Consider the following 19,032-nt stretch of genomic DNA (forward strand, 5'->3'; position numbering starts at 1 on the left):
AACAAATGCAGTTGTTCAAAGGTTCATTCCAGTAGTCCAGGCTGAAGTATTATTTACTTTTTCCTTTAATTAGCTGTTTGGAAATGTTCTGAATGAACAAGGCTGATTCCCTCTCCCATTATACCTGAACCACAGTGTGCATTTCAAATGCATTAACTATGTAGATTTGGACATGGTCTGACTTCTTACTTCCTCCAGCAGCTGACAACTATCTTTATTTCAGACAGCAAGGCATTATTCAATTTTCACAACTTTACTACCTCCATCCAAGTTTGCAATGTAATGAAGCAAATTAATAAATATAAATTAGAGAAATACACTCAATGTAAGAATATAGACTGAACCATTTAATACAATTGGGAATGAAAATCCACAATATTTGTGTATTGGCTGTCTTTGTATGTCCCAATTCCTGCCTCCACTGAACCTAATCTGTAAATTTGTCTCAGTTGCTACTCAGAATTTCTATCAGTGCTAAATTAAGGTCTATGTCTACTTTTGGCCCTGAGATCTTTGAAACAGGCAAAATCTTTTAAAATCAAGGCAGGAAGTAGTAAATGAATAACAGTGATTGAGAGATGAATCACTTGCAGCAGCTGTTAATGTCCTAATTAAATGATATTGATTCTGTAACTTCCAGGTCACAGCCAAGAGCTAACATCTAGTAGATAACAGAGTGATTTTTCTTTGGACATTGGAAATATGAGTTGCTATGGCTGGGAATGCCTGTGGGCCTTTCGATCTCAACAACATTCATACTCTGATCAAAACCATTTTTGAGCCCTGCTGAAGAGTGCTGGTATGAAACATCGAACATTAATTGACAGAATAGGAATAATAATGTATCAGGAATACATTTATCTTCAGGTGTGGCACAATCCAATTTGAAATCTGAAAATCTATTGAAAATCTGAAATCATCTGAAATAAGAATTTAGGAAAACATGGCAGGTCAGACAGCATCGGTAAAAAAAAACAGAGTTAATGTCTTAGGTCAAGCATCATAATCAGAAATGTGAAAGACAGAAAACAAGTTAATTTTAAGTCTTAGAGAGGGTAGGAGAAAGATGGATAACTCAAAGGAAATATATTGGATAAGGTGGGGCAGGGATTACGATGGTGCGTAACTGTTGATGATGAGGGATATAGATGAGACATAATCAAAGGATAATTTATCTCTGGTAGAGGGGGAGCCATATTTAAAGATAAAGTAGAGAATCTGCGAAGGATGTGGCATCATTGGTACAAAATGCATGATTAGAAATTGAGAGACTGGAATTGAGTCAGGATTGGAGAGAAGAAGTAAAGCTGAAATGGCTGTAGCTTGTAATGTGTATGTATTTTATATCAAAGGGCATAGCTAATACTTTGTATTACTCAATCCTAGTTCTTCACCTCCAGCACCAACACCACCGTAAAATGATTATCATCTTTGCTGTTAGCTTGCACTGGAGTATAAACAGAGCTATGGTATGGTCAACTGTGACTCAAATGGTAGAATTTACATTCCTTTCTAATCCCCCATTGATGGCTGGAGCACAAGAGCGCAGTGCTGAATGAACACTTCACTTGTAAGAGGTGCATGAGATTTTAGAGTTAGTTCTCTGTTCTCTCAGGTGAATATTAAATACCCTTTGACACTATTTAAAAGAACAGTTACATCCCAAGACCTAGCCAATATTCCCTTACTTAACAATACTTAATCAGATTATATAATTGCTATCATATTACCATTTGTGGGAGACTGCCATGTACATATTGTCTGCCAGAGTTCCTGCTTTACATCAGTGATAATACTCCTACAATAATTGAATGGGCTGTGAAGTCATGAAAAGCCATGTACAAATGCAAGTTTTTTTTTCTTTCATTGTTATTCACATCTCTAGTAAAGCATCAGGAAGTGCTCATTGCAGCCTTCACACAGCTAAATTGAAGTTGGAAGCAAAACATGTTATTCCTGTCTGTTGTCATACTTACAGTCAGTCAGTAATTCTCCATGCCAATGACATTGTGACGTAATTCTTTCCAGTATCCAGAAATCCCAAATGTATTTATTGGAATTCAGGCACAGAAGTTGTAGGAGTTAATATGAACTTATGTTTCCACACAGAATATTAAAACAGATATGCTTTTTTTATCAGAGATTATTCCCATTTTTAAAGAATTAATAAAATGGACTGTGCTTTCTGTTTTTAAGCAAAAGTTTGAATTGCTTCTCCACAGCTGAAATAAATTGCAGTTATCCCACCAAATAACAGCAGCACATAAAGATGCAGATTGTTGACAATGATAAAATATTCCAATACATTACCTTTTTATTTAATGAAAGGAGATCACAGCCTCCTTCATAGGTACTTTAAGTCTCAACTTGAATGTGATCAGACTCTCGGATTTCTGAATTCGCTGAAAAAAAGTTTGAACTCTAGAGTTTTCAAGAATGAGAAATGATCTCAATGGAGCATAAAGAATTCGTATGTGACTTCAGGCAGTGACCATGTTTTCTGTTGGTGGGGTTTCCAGAACCAAGGATCATACCTTTAAAATAAAGGTTTGGCAATTCAGAACTGATGTGAGAAGAAATTTCTTCACTCAGTTGGTAGTGAATATTTGGAATTCTCTATCTATTAGGGCCTGGGAGATGGTTGTTAAGCATATTCAAGACCACACTCAGTGGCTTTTGGATTATTAAGGGAATCAGAGGATGTGGAATTGCTAATTATTATAGTGCTAAGGTAAATATTCAACCAAGATCTTACTGAATAGTAGAAAAGTTGTGAAAGGCTAAAATGGTCTGTTCCTATTTGATCAGTACCCGAGTTCTCAAAGGCAGTGCCGCACTTGCTCACTGTGGTAATGTTTCACATAGGGGAAAATTAGTGAGAGTTCCCATATACTTCATATCCATAAACAGTTCTCCATCTTTTATTGGTTACATTTGAATAGTACAACATGAGCCAGGCACCAGAAAAAAACATATTCCATTTTAAAATTAATTTTTTTATGCATTTCTACAATTGCTGCGACAAAAACCCAACTACAAAATAAAGATTAATACAGTGCAAGATAAACATACAATAATATGGTTCAAAATAATGATGAAAAAGCACCCAAAATAAAGTCATGTAAAGTTAGTATCCTGACTTCCCCCCCCCCCCCCCCCACAGAAAAAAAAACTCCAGACCAACCACTGCAAGCTGTAGGAAATATAAATCGGAGCATTCAAACCCCCAAAACTGTAGATGAAAATAAGAACAAAAGATAATAATGCCTACTACCAAAGAAAGAAAAAAAAGCTGAAAGTAAGGGACTGAAAAAAAGACAATCTAAAGAGGAGTTATGAAAATATTCAAGAAAAGGTCCCCACACCTTATGAAACTTTATGTCCAAATTGAGAAGTGAGTAGTGAATTTTTTCAAGGTCTAAACAGGACATAATATCACTAAGCCATTGAGCATGAGTGGGTGGGGCAACATCTCTCCACCTAAGAGGAATTAAACGTCTAGCCAAAAGAGAAGCAAAAGGTAATGTTCGACGTTTAGTCAGACTGAGATGTATATCCGCCTCACCCAAGGTACCAAAAAGAGCAATCAGAGGGTTAGGTTCTAAGTGGCAATTAAGAGTATGTGATAGGGGGTTAAGAAAACTTCTCTCCAAAATTTCTCTAGACTAGGACCGGCCCAGTACATATGAATAAGAGAAGCCTCGCCCCCTTTACACTTATCACAAACAGGACTAATGTTAGGGTAAAAATGGGACAATTTAGATTTGGACATCTGAGCCCTATATACAATCTCAAACTGTAAAAGACAGTGGCGAGCACAAAGAGAGGTTGAATTAACTGACTTGAGAATTGAGTCCCAAACCGCATCAGATAAAGAAATATTTAAGTCATGCTCCCAAGCCGTTCTAATTTTATCAAAGGGAGCATGCCATAGGGGCACTAATTTATCATGAATAAAAGATACTAAGCCTTTACCCAATGGATTAATAGAAAGAAACAGGTCCACAACATTTTTCTCAGGCATCTCAGGAAAGTTGGGCAATAGAGGATTAATGAAACGTCTAATTTGAAGGTACCTAAAGAAATGTGCATTAGGTAGATTGAACTTAGCAAATAGTTGTTGAACAGTTGCGAAACGATTATCAATGAAAAGATTTTCAAAATGCCTAATGCCCTTTCTATACCAATCATGAAATGTTGAATCATGCATAGAAGGTAAAAAAAGATGATTTGCAAGATAGGACTAGAAAGGGAGACACCATGAGGACCATTAAATTTTCTAAACTGGGCCCATATTCTCAGAGTATGCCTAACAAAAGGATTAACAATTAGTCAAGGCAAGCGACTAGGGAGTGCGGATCCAAGAAGTGCAGAAATAGAGAGATCCTTAGTGGAGTTCAACTCCATTGCCACCCATTTAGGACCATCAGACTGGCTATGAAAAAAGGAGCAGAAAGTAAGACAGCGAATATTAGCTGCCCAGTAGTATAGACGGAAGTTAGGTAAAGCCATGCCACCTTTTTAAGATTTTTGGAGGTAAGCTTTATTAAGTCTAGATCGCTTACCCTTCCATAGATAGGACAAAATAATAGAGTCTAAGGAATCAAAAAAGGTTTTAGAAATAAAAATTGGAACAGATTGAAATAAGTATAAACATTTAGGAAGGATATACATTTTAATAACATTAACATGACCTACCAGAGACATAGATAAGGGTGACCATTGTGACAAACTCTGTTTTGTAGAGTTCAAAAGATTGGCCAAATTTTTACAAAAAAGATCCTTGAAATTCCTTGTAACTGTAATACCAAGATAAGTAAATTGTTTATTAACTACTTTAAAGGGAAGGTCGTGAAATGCTAATGCTTGTGCTTCTTTATTAATAGGAAAAAGTTCACCCTTGTTAAATTTATAGCCAGAAAACTGGCTGAATTGATCAAGAAGTAAAAACATTGGGGGTAAGGAAGTGGACGGATTTGATAGAAAAAGTAATAAATCGTCGGCATAAAGAGAAACTTTATGCTCAGCACCCCCCCCCCCCCCCCACAGATCCCTGTCAGTTCAGGACAGCTTCGAAATGCAGTCGCCAGTGGCTCTATAGCCAAATCAAAAAGGAAGGGATTTAAAGGGCATCCTTGATGGTTGCCACGTTTAAGGCTAAACGACTGGGATTGCTGAGAGTTAGTCAGAACAGAAGTGGTAGGACATAGGTATTGATGCACCATCAATAACTCTTGGAGACGTGAGGCGAGATATAGGCTTTTATTGGCTGAAAGAAAGAACAAGCAGCAATTTATCACCACACTACATCCTGGAGACTGAAGCCGGGCTCAGTCTCCAATCACCTTTATACCGGGGTCTGTGGGAGGAGCCACAGGAGCAGGTATATGTAGTTCACCACAGGTATAACAATTTGATTCAAGAAATAAAACTTTGACCGAGATCAAATTTTCCTAAAACCGCAAAAAGGTAATTCCACTCTACATGATCAAATGCTTTCTCCACATCAAGAGAAATAACACATTCAGGAGTCCCAATTGAAGGTGAGTATAAAATATTGAAAAAAGGAAGATGATTTTTAATAAAACCAGTTTGGTCATCAGTAATAATAGAAGGTATAACATTTTCCAATCTGTGGGCCAAAACTTTGGCCAAAATTTTAACATCAACATTTAACAAAGAAATCAGCCTATAAGAGGAGCACTCTGTTGGATCTTTACCTTTATTGTGCATAAGGATAACACATGCCTCATTAAATGATGGTGGCAATTTACCATGTTTAAACGAATCAGATAGAACTGAAAATAACTGAGATGAAAGAAGTGAGGAAAATGATTTATAAAATTCTGCAGAAAACCCATCAGGACCAAGAGATTTGCCAGAGGAAAGTGCAGAAATGGCAAAAGATACTTCTTCTAATGATATTGGCTCATTAAGTTTTGTTTTAAAGTCAGATGAGAGCGAAGGAATATTCAAACTATTTAAAAAAAAGTCAACAGAAATATTATCTTTCAAGGATTCGGAGGTATAAAGCTGAGAATAAAAATTCTTGAATGAGTCATTGATTTCAGAATGGTTCGATGTAATATCCCCATTCTCCCTTCGAATCTTTGTAATATGTTGCTTAGCTATAGAGTGTCTCAACTGATTAACTAGAAACTTAGCAGATTTATAACCATGAATATAAAAGTGGCTCTTACTTTCAAGAAGTTGACGTTCAACTGTTTGAGTGGAGAGTAGGTCAAATTTAGTTTGGAGTTCTACATGCTTCTTGTACAATTCAGAGTTTTTAGTCTGAGCATATAGTTGATCTAGTACTTTAATCTGATTGATCAAATCTAATAGCTCTAAATGGAACTTTCTTTTAAGATTCGCTGTATATGAAATTATTTGACCCCTCAGATATGCTTTCATAGTATCCCAGACAATCTGGGATGAAATTTCAGATGATGTATTGGTGTTTAGGAAAAAAGTTAGCTGATCCTTCATAAATTTTACAAAATCATCATCCAATAACAAAGTCGGATTAAAACACCAATGTTTATTAATTTGAGGGAGACCGGGAAGATTTAAAGACAGAGTAACTGGAGCATGATCTAAGATCAATATACTCTAATAATCACAAGAGTGAACAAATGAAATAAGTTGATTATCAATTAAAAAATAATCAATTCTAGTGAAAGTATGATGAACATGTGAAAAAAAAGAAAAATCTCTCTCAGTAGGATGAAAAAACGCCATACATCGGAGATACCATAGTTAGAAAGAAAAGAATGAATAACTAAAGCAGATTTAGTAGATAATCTAGGAACAGAGGACGATCGATCCAAAGCTGGATCTAATCAACAGTTAAAGTCACCACCCAGTATAAGAGAATATAGATTCAGATCTGGTAATGAGGAAAAAAAAATTCACATCATCCGAATTGGGAGCATACAAATTAGCTAATACTACCTTAGTGTTATATAATTTGCCAGATACAATAATAAAACGACCATTTGTATCAGATATCTTACTGTGGAGTTCAAAAGGAACATTTGGATTGATAAGGATAGAAAGCTCCCCTGGCTTTGGCCAGGAAGGAGGAATGGAAATGTTGACCCACCCACCTTGACATAAGATGAGAATTATCGAAACTACGAATATGAGTTTCTTCCAGGAAGGCAATGTCAGCTTTAAGTTGCTTAAGATGGGAGAAGATCTTCCTTCTTTTAACAGGATGATTCAATCCCTTTACATTCCAGCTTATAAATTTCAATGGACTAACCATTATCAATTGTTAAAACATAAAAGGTAGTAAGCATATATAGGGTCAAACATTCAAATAACAGTTTTGGAGCAGAAATGTAAATCAATAAAATCAGGACAAAAAAGTCCTGAATAACAAGGAAAAGCAAAAAAAGCATTCAATAGTGTTGGCACTGGAGAACCCACCCCACCCTCAAATCCCAAAACTAGATGGCTACCCAAAAAAGCAGCTAGCTCTACAAGAAAAAAGACACCCCAAAACCTGACTTCCAATTTTGTAACATTAACGTAAGCTCCATTTAAATAATATAGCAAAAACTAGCTAACTTATGCACTGCAAATCAAGATTACAGATAAAAAGTCCTGATTCCAAAATGGCGGCGCAACGCAGCTTGCAGCGGCCACTCCGGAGCTGATTATCTGTTATTTGTGAAGCCAGGTGCCATGCGCAATCATAATTGAATGAAAAACAGACATGGGAGCACAGAGGAACATCTGGAAATCTCCAGGAAGACCTTCTTCGTTGCTGCTGCTGCTGTGAGGTCCGGGTCTCTGCTGGGAAGAACAGGCCCCCAGTCCTCGGGGTCGCGTTGCCAATGGCTGTTGGTGGGGCCATCTTAATACTCTCAGCAGAGGATGGTGCTCGGAGAAGTTGTGCCGGAGGGGATGGTCGGAGGCTCAGAGGTTCGACGTACTCGGAGTCCACTGCGGTCAGAGCGCTTTCACTATGAGCTGTGTCTGCGAGGCTGGGTTCGATGGAGCTTTCACTGTGTGCTGCATCTGCAAGGCTGAGTCGGGCGGCGCCGTGGAAGTCCATAGCAGGGGTATTCCCTTCTGCCGCCGGCATGGGATGACAAGGCTATCGGGACCCTGGGGACTTGTGGAAACTGTGTGGTGGTTTCTTTTGAACTTACAGTCTTTTAACATCTTTGGACTATTTTTACTGTGCCCATGGTCTGTTTTTTTTTTAATCAATTATGCTATTGTTCGCACTGTTGTAACTATGTGGTTTTGTGCAGGTCTTGTAGCTTTAGTTTTTGGTCTTGTTCTGTCTGGTGGAATTGGAGCTCCTTTCCGGGGACCGCGCTAAGATGGTAGCGCGATATTAATACGCAGCAGCCTCTCCAGACTCTGGATTGGGGATTGCCAAACGTTATGTGGATTTTCTGGTGTAGTCTGTTTTGTCATGTGCTTTTGTGATATCATTCTGGAGGAACGTTGTCTCATTTTTCAACTGCATTGCATTTGTGGTTTCTAAATGACAATAAACTGAATCTGAAAAAGAAACAATACCATCAAAAAAAAATAAAACTTAATACAGAATAATAATCTACCCGCGAGAAACTATGAAAAAATGAAAAAAAGCAAATTTGAAAAGAAAACAAAGGGGAAAAAAACAGAAGAAAAATTTTATATATAAAAACAGTAATTATCAGCCGTTTAAAAAAAGCAAATCTGATGCAGTAAATTGGCAGGGAGACCTTCAATAAAACTCTAAGCCTCCCAGACCAACTGAAACCATTTGTCGTTTTCCGTAGTTAAAGTTATTCAAAAGTGAACTAAATTACACAAATAGAATCTGAGTCCACAAGAGGGTTCTTTTTTAAGAAAGTACTTATCGGTCATTTTAGAAAGTCACACCAAGTCCGAAGAAAAACCGACTAAAACCATTTGTGGTTCTCATTAGTTAAAGATATTTGGAAGTGGACTAGATTACGCAAACAAAATCTGAGTCTGCAAAAAGGCTTTTTTTTTGGAAAGTACTTATTGGCCATTTTAGAAAGTCAAACCGAGTCTGAAGAAGTGGAAATGGCTGGGAGGCCTTCAATAAACTTCTGAGCCTCCTTGACCGACTTGAACATATTCCATTTTAAGCAGACCCTTCAAGTGAAAAAAAGAAGAAATGAGAACAATGATAAAGACAAGTACATTTGTAAAAGCTGCCTATAATTGTTGGAGTATGGAAACCATGGAAAAAGATCTTAATTTCAGTTCTGTAGCCATTGAATCTTTATTGCAGTTGCCCATAATCTGCTGATAATGACAGGTTTAAACAAAAGGGTGATGCAAGGCTTTTTAAGATTTCATCATCATTGCAGTGATTTTTTTTAAATTTTCTGAAATAATTGAATTCTGAAGTCATTTTAGTTCATTAGATATGCATTAATTTGAAACAGTTCCAATATTCCATGTAAGAGTGATTTGAAACCCCAGAGGAAAAGTATTGCTGTGAATTAATGGGGAATTGGTAGTAAAGCATTCAATGTGAAATGGTTTGATTAATGTTCACACTATCTATTGATCACAATAAAATACTAATTTCAAGATTTGAATTGTACAGCATATAGGGACCAAAAACCTGAAAACCTGTGAATTCATGGAGTTGAGAGAATTATCACAAATCTTTGCAGAGGTACTAACTATTTTGTCATGAGTAGATGATAATACTTTGTTTGGTGTACTCTTAGCTCCACAGTGGAGGTTATAGATAGAAAGGGGTGTAAAGTAATTAAAAACTCTTATCTAGTTGCCTAAAAATTATGTTATTTTGAGAAGAAACATCTGGGTTGATTTGAGCCCTTTGACAAAATCTTGATGCAATTGGAGCCAGCGGTGCTGGTTTAACAAAGAATCCCCAAGAAAGACGGCAGAAACATATGAATATTATTCCTGCACTTAGAAGATCTACTGCCACACGAATCCCATTTGTGAAGTGCTTCCACCATCCTAAAGACTTGGCAGGGCTAGTTACAGGTGCATTCTGTGCTAGATTGCGCAGATACATTTTTCAGATCAAAGCTTTGGCTGATTCTCATTGATCAAATACTGGGTTGAGATCCCATGACTATGGGAGTAGCTCCCTCTCCAAATCTCAAAGCCATCTCCTCCCACCAGCCACAGCCATCACAATATGATCGAGTTCACTTTGAAATTTGAGAGGAGAAACTAAATTCCAATGTGTCGGTATTTCACTGGAATAATGGAAATTACAATGGCATGAAAGGGGAACTGGCCAAAGTTGACTGGAAAGGGACACTAGCAGGAAGGACAGCAGAGCAGCAATGGCTGGAGTTTCTGCGAAAAATGAGGGAAGTGCAAGATAGATATATTCCAAATAAGAAATTTTCAAATGGAAGAAGGCTGACAAATGAAGTCAGAGCCAAAGTAAAAGCAAAGAGAGGGCATACATGGAAGCCAATGCTAGTGGGAAGATAGGGGATCTGGAAGCTTTAAAAAAATTGCAGAAGGAAACTAAGAACATCATTAGGAAGCAAAAGGTGAATTATGAACGGAATCTGGCAACTAATATCAAAGAAGACGCTAAAAGCTTTCTTAAGTATACAAAGGGTAAAAGAGAGTCGAGGGTAGATATAGGATCAATAGAAAATGATGCTGGAGATATTGTAATGAGAGATGCAGAGATGGCAGAGGAATTGAATGCATATTTTGCATCAGTCTTCACAGTGGAAGACGTCTGCAGTATACCAAACATTGAAGAGTGTCAGGGAAGTGAAGAATGTGCAGTGAAGATTATGAATGAGAAGGTGGTCAGGAAGCTTAATGGTCTGAGGGAGGATAAATCTCCTGTACATGATGGAATGCACCCTCGGGTTCTGAAGGAATTAGCTGGAGAGATTGCGGAGGCATTAACGATGATCTTTCAAGAATCGATAAATTCTGGCATTGTACCAGATAACTGGAAAATTGCAAATGTTACTCCACCATTTACAAAGAATGAGAGGCAGCAGAGAGGAAACTGTAGACCTGTTAGCCTGACATCAGTGGTTGGGAAGTTGTTGGAATCGATTGCTAGGGATGAGATTATGGAATATCTGAAGGCACATGACAAGATAGGCTAAAGTCAGCATGGTTTCCTGAAAGGAAAATCCTGCCTGACTAACCTACTACAATTTTTTGAGGAAATTACAAGCAACATAGACAAAGAGATGCAGTAGATGTGGTTTACATGGATTTTCAGAAGGTCTTTGACAAGGTGCCACACATGAGGCTGCTTCACAAGATTAGATCCCATGGAATTACAGGGGAGTTATTAATATGGGTGAGCATTGGCTGATCAGCAGAAAACAGAGAGTAGGAATAAAGGGATCCTATTCTGGCTGGCTGCCAGTTACCAGTTCCACAGGGGTCGGTGTTGGAACCACTGCTTTTTACGATGTATGTCAATGATTTGGACTATGGTATTAACGGATTTGTGGCTAAATTTGCCAATGATACTAAGATAGGTGGAGGAATGGGTAGCGTTGAGGAAACAGAGAGCCTGCAGAGAGACTTAGATAGTTTAGGGGAATGGGCAAAGAAGTTGCAAATGAAATACAATGTTGGAAAGTGTATGGTCATGCACTTTGGTGGAAGAAATAAATGGATAGACTATTATTTAGATGGGGAGAGAATTCAAAGTGCAGAGATGCAAAGGGACTTGGGAGTCCTTGTGCAGGATATCCTGAGGGTTAACCTCCAGGTTGAGTAAGTGGTGAAGAAGGCAAATGCAATGTTGGCATCCATTTCTAGAGGTATAGAATATAAGAGCACGGATGTGACGTTGAGGCTCTATGACATACTCATGAGACCACACTTGGAGTATTGTATGCAGTTTTGGGCTCCTTATTTTAGAAAGGATATACTGACATTGGAGAGGGTTCAGAGAAGATTCACAAGAATGATTCCAGGAATGAAAGGGTTACCTTATAAGGAAAGTCTGGCAGCTCTTGGGCTGTATTTCCTGGAGTTCAGGAGAATGAGGGGGGGATCTCATAGAAACATTCCGAACGTTAAAAGGGCTGAACAGATTAGATATGGCAAAGTTATTTCCCGTGGTAGGGGATTCTAGGACAAGAGGGCATGACTTCAGGATTGAAGGACGTCCATTTAGAACTGAGATGTGGAGAAATTACTTTAGTCAGAGGGTGGTAAATCTGTGGAATTTGTTGCCACGAGCGACTGTGGAGGCCAAGCCACTGGGTGCATTTAAGGCAGAGGTAGATAGGTTTTTGATCAGTCAGGGAAGAAGCCAGGGAGTGGGGATGACTGAAAGAATTGGATCAGCCCATGATTGAATGGCGGAGCAGACTCGAAGGGCAGAATGGCCTACTTCTGCTCCTATATCTTATTGTCTTATGGTCTCATAGCAATTACCTTTATTGAATTGCATCCATGTTTTAATACTTGAATGCTGTTTTAGAGCACTGCAAAGTTACTGCATCATCTTGATTGATGTGCATTGGTCATGGGTAGAAGGAAATGTAAAATTAAAAGGATTTTGAAAACTTCAGGATGATTTTGCATATGGATTATGCACCAACATAGGATGAACTCTGAATAGTAGTTGATGTACAAATTCTGGTTGACAGTGTTTGGAACATTAAATTTAAATGCAGACTTCAGCACAAAAACACAGATGTCATTTGTCTCTTCTGATGTGCATTGGTTGATCAAGCAGGACCTTGGAATGACTGCTGTTTGTAGCCAAAAGCACTCCACCCTCCCGGATGCAGGAAATCATGTTAAGATGCTGCTTGGGAATAAACTGGACACAAAACAAATATGACATTTCTTTCTTTAAAACTTAATGAAAGCCTACAAGGTATTTGTGATTTTTGTAACTTAATGTTGCACTTTAATCTATATTTTTACATTTGCACTGTTCTTTCGCTATTATTTGGATCCAGCACCACAGTCTTGCATAAATGGATTAAAAGATTTTGTAATGAATATCATATTTCAGTTTTATTTTCATGAGGATGTGCTGAGATGTGTCAGAATTATGTTTCCACAGCTTTTGTGGTTAATCGTTCTGTCATGAAATGCGTTCCGTGAGTAAACATCTGTCCAATTAAACAAGTGAAATGCAAGAATATCTAGAATTCTCAATGCAAGTATATAAAAGTTACACAGTAATAAGTAAAAACAGAAAAATCTGAAATTACTCAGCAGGAAGGAATTACCTGCAGAGAGAGAGAAACATACTAGAATTTCAGGTCAATGATCTAAATGTTATGCCAGATCACCAACTCTGCTGCGAAATGCAGGGATGATGAGGAATGAATAAATACCAGCTTTGATAATGATATTATTTCCAGTAAATGAGTAAGTAAAAGTATCAGTTGGTATCTGAGACATTAAGATATACACAGTTCTGGGAGGGATTGGCAAAGCAGATGCTGAGAGGCCATTTCCTGTTGTTGAAAAAGCACAGTGAGGAAATTAGGACTTGGACAAAATGCATGGCTTACATTTGAACTGGAGCAGGTCCCATGCCCTTGCAAGATGGGGGTGGGTTTTTCAGCGCTCTTGCGGGGGAGTGGTAGTTTGAACTGACTTGGCAACAGGAGGAGAGCAGGAGTACAATAAGGAGTGGGGAACAGCCAAATATAGAAAAAAATAAAGTCAGTGCACTGGACAAAAAAGCATAGATCCTACAGGGCTTGATAAAACACGTAAGTAATGCAAGGCAGGAATATTATATAATTCAGTGAGTCTGACAAGTAAGATGGATGAATTTAGTGCATTGATTGCCCCATGGAACATGAATTTTGTTGCTATCATGAAAGTTTGGACTGATAACAATAGTCAAGGATGCAGAATATTCAAATGTGATGAGGCAAAGGATATGTAAAAGAAGAGGTGGTACCACATGTCCTCTTTTACATATCCATGTACACGGTAAATAATTAGTGTCATGGAAGTATATCCGACAACAATCCTTGAATCCTTGAAGCAACAGAGCAAAATTAAAAGAGTAAGATAATGTTCTTCCTGGTGACAGGAATGTTGCTAAGTTTCATTAATACCCTTATGAGTGAATTGTAGAGTTTCTGAATTGACATTGTAATATGGTGTTTTTCCCCTATTTTGTAAGTTACAAGTCTGGTATGTGTGCCATGTCCACTGCCTGTCAAGTTCATTGCTCAAAGTAGAGATACTCACACTTCATAAGCTCATATTTCACTTCTGCTTGTCTACTTGCTCCCAAATATTAGCCCTGTTGTGACAGTCAGTTTTCGGACTGCTGTTCATGAAGGCAATAAAGAAAAATATGCCAATAAGTCCAATGCACATTTCTTAAAGGCACATTAATATCATAATAGCACACTTTTGGTAAATCATGTATCTTTTGTTAAACAACTTCCATTTCTACAGAGCAAAATCTTAGCATCCGTACAGCACAGATTGTGACAGATTATCAAAGAAACATAGAAACATAGAAAACATACAGCACAATACATGTCCTTCAGCCCACAAAGCTGTGCCGAACATGTCCCACCTTAGAACTACCTGGGCTTTATCCATAGCCCTCTATTTTTCTAAGCTTCATGTAGCCATCCAGGAGTCTCTTAAAAGACCCTGTCGTTTCCACTTCCACCACCACCTCCAGCAACCCATTCCAGGAACTCACCATTCTCTGTGTAAAAAACTTACCCCTGAAATCTCCTCTGTACCTACTTCCAAGCACGTTAAAACTCTGCCCTCTCATGCTAGACATTTCAGCCCCGGGGAAAAGCCTCTGAATATCCACACATATCAATGCCTCTCATTATCTTGTACACCTCTATCAAGTCACTTCTCAACCTCCATTGCTCCAAGGAGAAAAGGCCGAGTTCACTCAACATATTCTCATAAGGCATGCTCTCCAATCCAGGCAACATCCTTGTAAATCTCCTCTGCATCCTTTCTATAGTTTCCCCGTCCTTCCTCCAGTGAGGCGACCAGAATTGAGCACAGTACTCCAAGTGGGGTCTGACCAGGGTCCTATATAGCTGCAACATTACCTCTCGGCTCCTAAACTCAATCCCACGATTGATGAAGGCCAATGCACTGTATGCCTTCTTAACCACAGAGTCAACCTGCATAGCAGCTTTGAGTGTTCTATGGACTCGGACCCCAAGATCCCTCTGATCCTCCACACTGCCAAGAGTCTTACCATTAATACTATATTCTGCCATCATATTTGACCTACCAAAATGAACCACTTCACGCTTATCTGGGTTGAACTCCGTCTGCCACTTCTCAGCCCAGTTTTGCATCCTATCAATGTCTGACAGCCCTCCACACTATCCACAACACCTCCAACCCTTGTGCCATCAGCAAACTTACTAACCTATCCCTACACTTCCTCATCCAGCTCATTTATAAAAATCACAAAGAGTAAGAGTTCCAGAACAGATCCCTGAGGCACTCCACTGGAGTCCGACCTCCATGCAGAATATGACCCATCTACAACCACTCTTTGCCTTCTGTGGGCAAGCCAGTTCTGGATCCACAAAGCAATGTCCCCTTGGATCCTATGCCTCCCTACTTTTTTAATAAGCCTGGCATGGGGTACCTTATCAAATGCTTTGCTAAAATCCATATACACTACATCTACGGCTCTACCCTCATCAATGTGCTTAGTCACATCCTCAAAAAATTCAATCAGGCTCTTAAGGCACAACTTGCCTTTGACAAAGCCATGCTAACTATTCATAATCACATTATGTCTATCCAAATGTTCATAAATCCTGCCTCTCAGGATCTTCTCCATCAACTTACCAACCACTGAAGTAAGACTCAAGGGTCTATAATTTCCTGGGCTATCCCTACTCCCTTTCTTGAATAAGGGAACAACATCTGCAACTCTTCAATCCTCCGGAACCTCTCCAGTCCTCATTGATGATACAAAGATCATTGCCAGAGGCTCAGCAATCTCCTCCCTCGCTTCCCACAGTCGCCTAGGGTACGTTCTGTCCGGTCTCAGAGAGAGAGACAAGGAACTAAAATATTGTCAAAGAGAAAAAATCATAACGTTCTGAAGTTAAAATTTTTGGTTTATGAAGTGACTGAATGACTAACCGTAGTTGAGGAAGTGGGGAACAACAAACGGGACATTTTCAGATTATTCTAGTTTGTGCTGAGTTTGGGGGAATAAAAGATGTTGAGAGATTAAGCTGGTGGTGATTTAAAGATGGAGTGGTGATATTTTTTTTCTCTATAACTTAGTTGGCTAGTGCAGCTTGCTAAGGACAGAAGGGGTCACTGAGCCTAGAATGGTTGGGAATGCAGTCTGTGACATGAAGGTTGGAATTTAGGAGGTCTCAAGGATAAATTGGATTTGTAGTGCAATATAACTTTCAGTGACAGTTAAAGATAAAATAAAAAGTCAAAACCAGCATTATGCTACAGCCTATTTCATAACCCACTGTAGAAACCTTGTACAATTTAGCAATATTTTTATGCATAGGACAATTCTTTGAGTTAAACTAAATGGGAGAATGCAGAATTGGGAATAAACCCACATAGATTTAGGATTATTTAACAGATAAGAACCAAAAGGGAAATCACCAGGTCATTTTATAGGTATGACCAGTGGTGTGTCTCAAGGATAATGCTGTGGCCCAGCTGTTTAAAATCTATATCATGCTTTCAATAAGAGACCACATGAAATACATCCAAGTTCACCAAAGATTCTAAGCTGGGATGCAGTGTGAATTGTGAGAAGGTTACTGGGAGGCTTTGAGGAATACACTTGGCAAGCTGAATGGGCAAGGACATGACAGAAAGAATATAATGTGGAAAAATCTGATGTCATCCTCTTTGGTAGAAAAAAATGTAAAAGCCAGGTATTTTTAAAATGGTATTAGATTGAAGGATTTGATTGTCCTTGTTCATGATTTATTGTAAGTTAACTGGCCCCTACAGCAAGCAATTCAGAAAGCAAATAGCTGTGTGCTTTCTCACAGAGCGATTTGAGCATAAGAATAAAAATATCCCATTGCAGTAATATAGTGAGAATTGGACTAATCTCAGGAAGGATAGAAATGTCATTGATGGAGTGCTTTGAAGACTCATCATGGTCGGTTGTTATCCTGAGGAGATTGAGCAGACAGTGCCTACATAGAGTGAGAAGAGTGACAGCCAATTTCATTGAAACTCAAAAATGTATCATTGTAACTCAATAGGATAATTGCGGAGTATCTAGAACCAAAGCTCAGAGTCACAAAACGGGGCCAAATATTCAGGACAACAGTCATAAGAAACGTTTTCATCCAGAGTGCCATGGATCTTTGAAATTTGTGGAGTTCCTGAGTATATTAAAAACAAAGTGTTTGTATATGAAGAAAATCAGGTGATATGAAGATTAATTTAGGGAAGTGATGTTGAGGTAAAAGATTTTATTGAATGACAGAGGCAGTGCAAATAGAAAGGCAACTTCTATTATTCTGTAACTAAGTGTCAACTGCAAAGGTTGTTTATGACTTTTTAACAGAGACTTCTACAGCTGATGAGACTTAAAATTTTATTTGTAGTTTAAATATGCAGGGTTTAGTTTTTAAATTGGTAATTTCATTCTTTTGTTAGAAGGTTAAATGTTCTGATAAAGTGAGAAACAACTCATTTCCTATTTGTCAAGCTTCCTCTCATGTGGAGCTGACCTCTCGTACCAACTCCTTGGTGAATAGCTTGTCATAATTAAGCAGTGGTTCCAGTTAGATTTTTGTTTTGCATGTCTGCTGATTTCTCTAAAAGCTAATTCAACAGGTCCTCAACATGAGGACTTGTCAGGATAATAATTTTAGAGCGGTTTGATTTAAATCAAATTTTCCTTTTTAAAATCACAGCTTGATTACAGATGATGCCAAGAAGGATTTTCCGGCTAGTTACATACATACAATCTAGTTTACTGTGAAACATTTTGGATGTTATGTTAGGCCAACAATCTCAGAAAATACCTTTTAAAATATGTGGGGGGCAGAGGAGGTGTTGACAATGCTTCAGCAGAATGTTTTTGGACAGGAAACAAAGGTAACAGATTTGTAAAGTAACATTCTCATCATCTAACTGGTCACTAATGTGTGGTTTAAACAAATATAACTCTAAACCACAAGGGAGTGTTATGCAAACAATGGAAGCTGACATTCCAAATCTCTCTGTCAAGTCAGAGAGCAAAGAAAAAGGCTCTTCTGCCCAATTCATCCGTGCTAACCAATGTGCTGTTCGGTTTGCCTACATTTGGCCCGTATCCCTTGAAACCTTTCTTATCCATGAACCTGTCAAAATTCTGTTAACAGGTTCTTGGATTTTATCACTTCCTCTAACAGGTTGTCTGAGTGTAAAAAACTTGCCCCTCAAGTTTTCTTTAAATCTTTCCCTTTAAATCCATGGCCACGAGTTTTAGACTCTCCAATCATGGGAAGTGTGATAATCTCACCTGATAAAATAACTCATGACTTTATAAATCTTTATAAGGCCACCCTCAGTATTCTTCGCTGCAAGGAAAACAGTGCTAGCCTATCCAGTTTCTCCCTATAACTCGGGTCCTGGCAACATACTTGTGCATCTTTTCTGTATTCTCCTTACTTACTCACATCCTTCTTATTGTGATGGGAAATGCATAAGATAGTCCAGCTGCAGTCTCACCAATGCCCTTTACAGATGTAACAAAACATTCCAACCCTTTTACTCAATGCCCCATTGACTGAGGAAGGCAAGCATGCCATATTGTCTACCTGTGTTGTCACTTTTAGGGACTCAAAACCCAGGTCTCTACGTTATGCAGCAGGGTCCAAGGTCCTGGCATTTATGTTGTAAGTCTTGCCCTGGTTTAACATCCCAAAATGCATAGTTTAGAATTGTAAATTCTTGTCAATAAAGATTGAAATAGAAACATTAATGTTAACTCACAGGTCGATAGCTTTATCAACCAGATTATATTCACATTCAGCTTGGCAGCTGCTCATCTGAAATTGATATGAAGAGGCAGATGACATATTGCCAGCAGACAACATTCAG

General features: G+C 38.4%; 1 protein-coding gene across 5 annotated transcripts in view; it reads left to right on the forward strand.

The window, feature by feature from the left end:
* Positions 1-19,032, forward strand: part of LOC140730484 (acylphosphatase-2-like) — a 124,236-nt gene that overhangs the window by 40,037 nt on the left and 65,167 nt on the right. The gene's annotated exons all lie outside the window — the stretch shown is intronic.

The sequence above is a fragment of the Hemitrygon akajei genome, chromosome 7 (assembly GCF_048418815.1).
Source record: "Hemitrygon akajei chromosome 7, sHemAka1.3, whole genome shotgun sequence".
NCBI lineage: Eukaryota > Metazoa > Chordata > Chondrichthyes > Myliobatiformes > Dasyatidae > Hemitrygon > Hemitrygon akajei.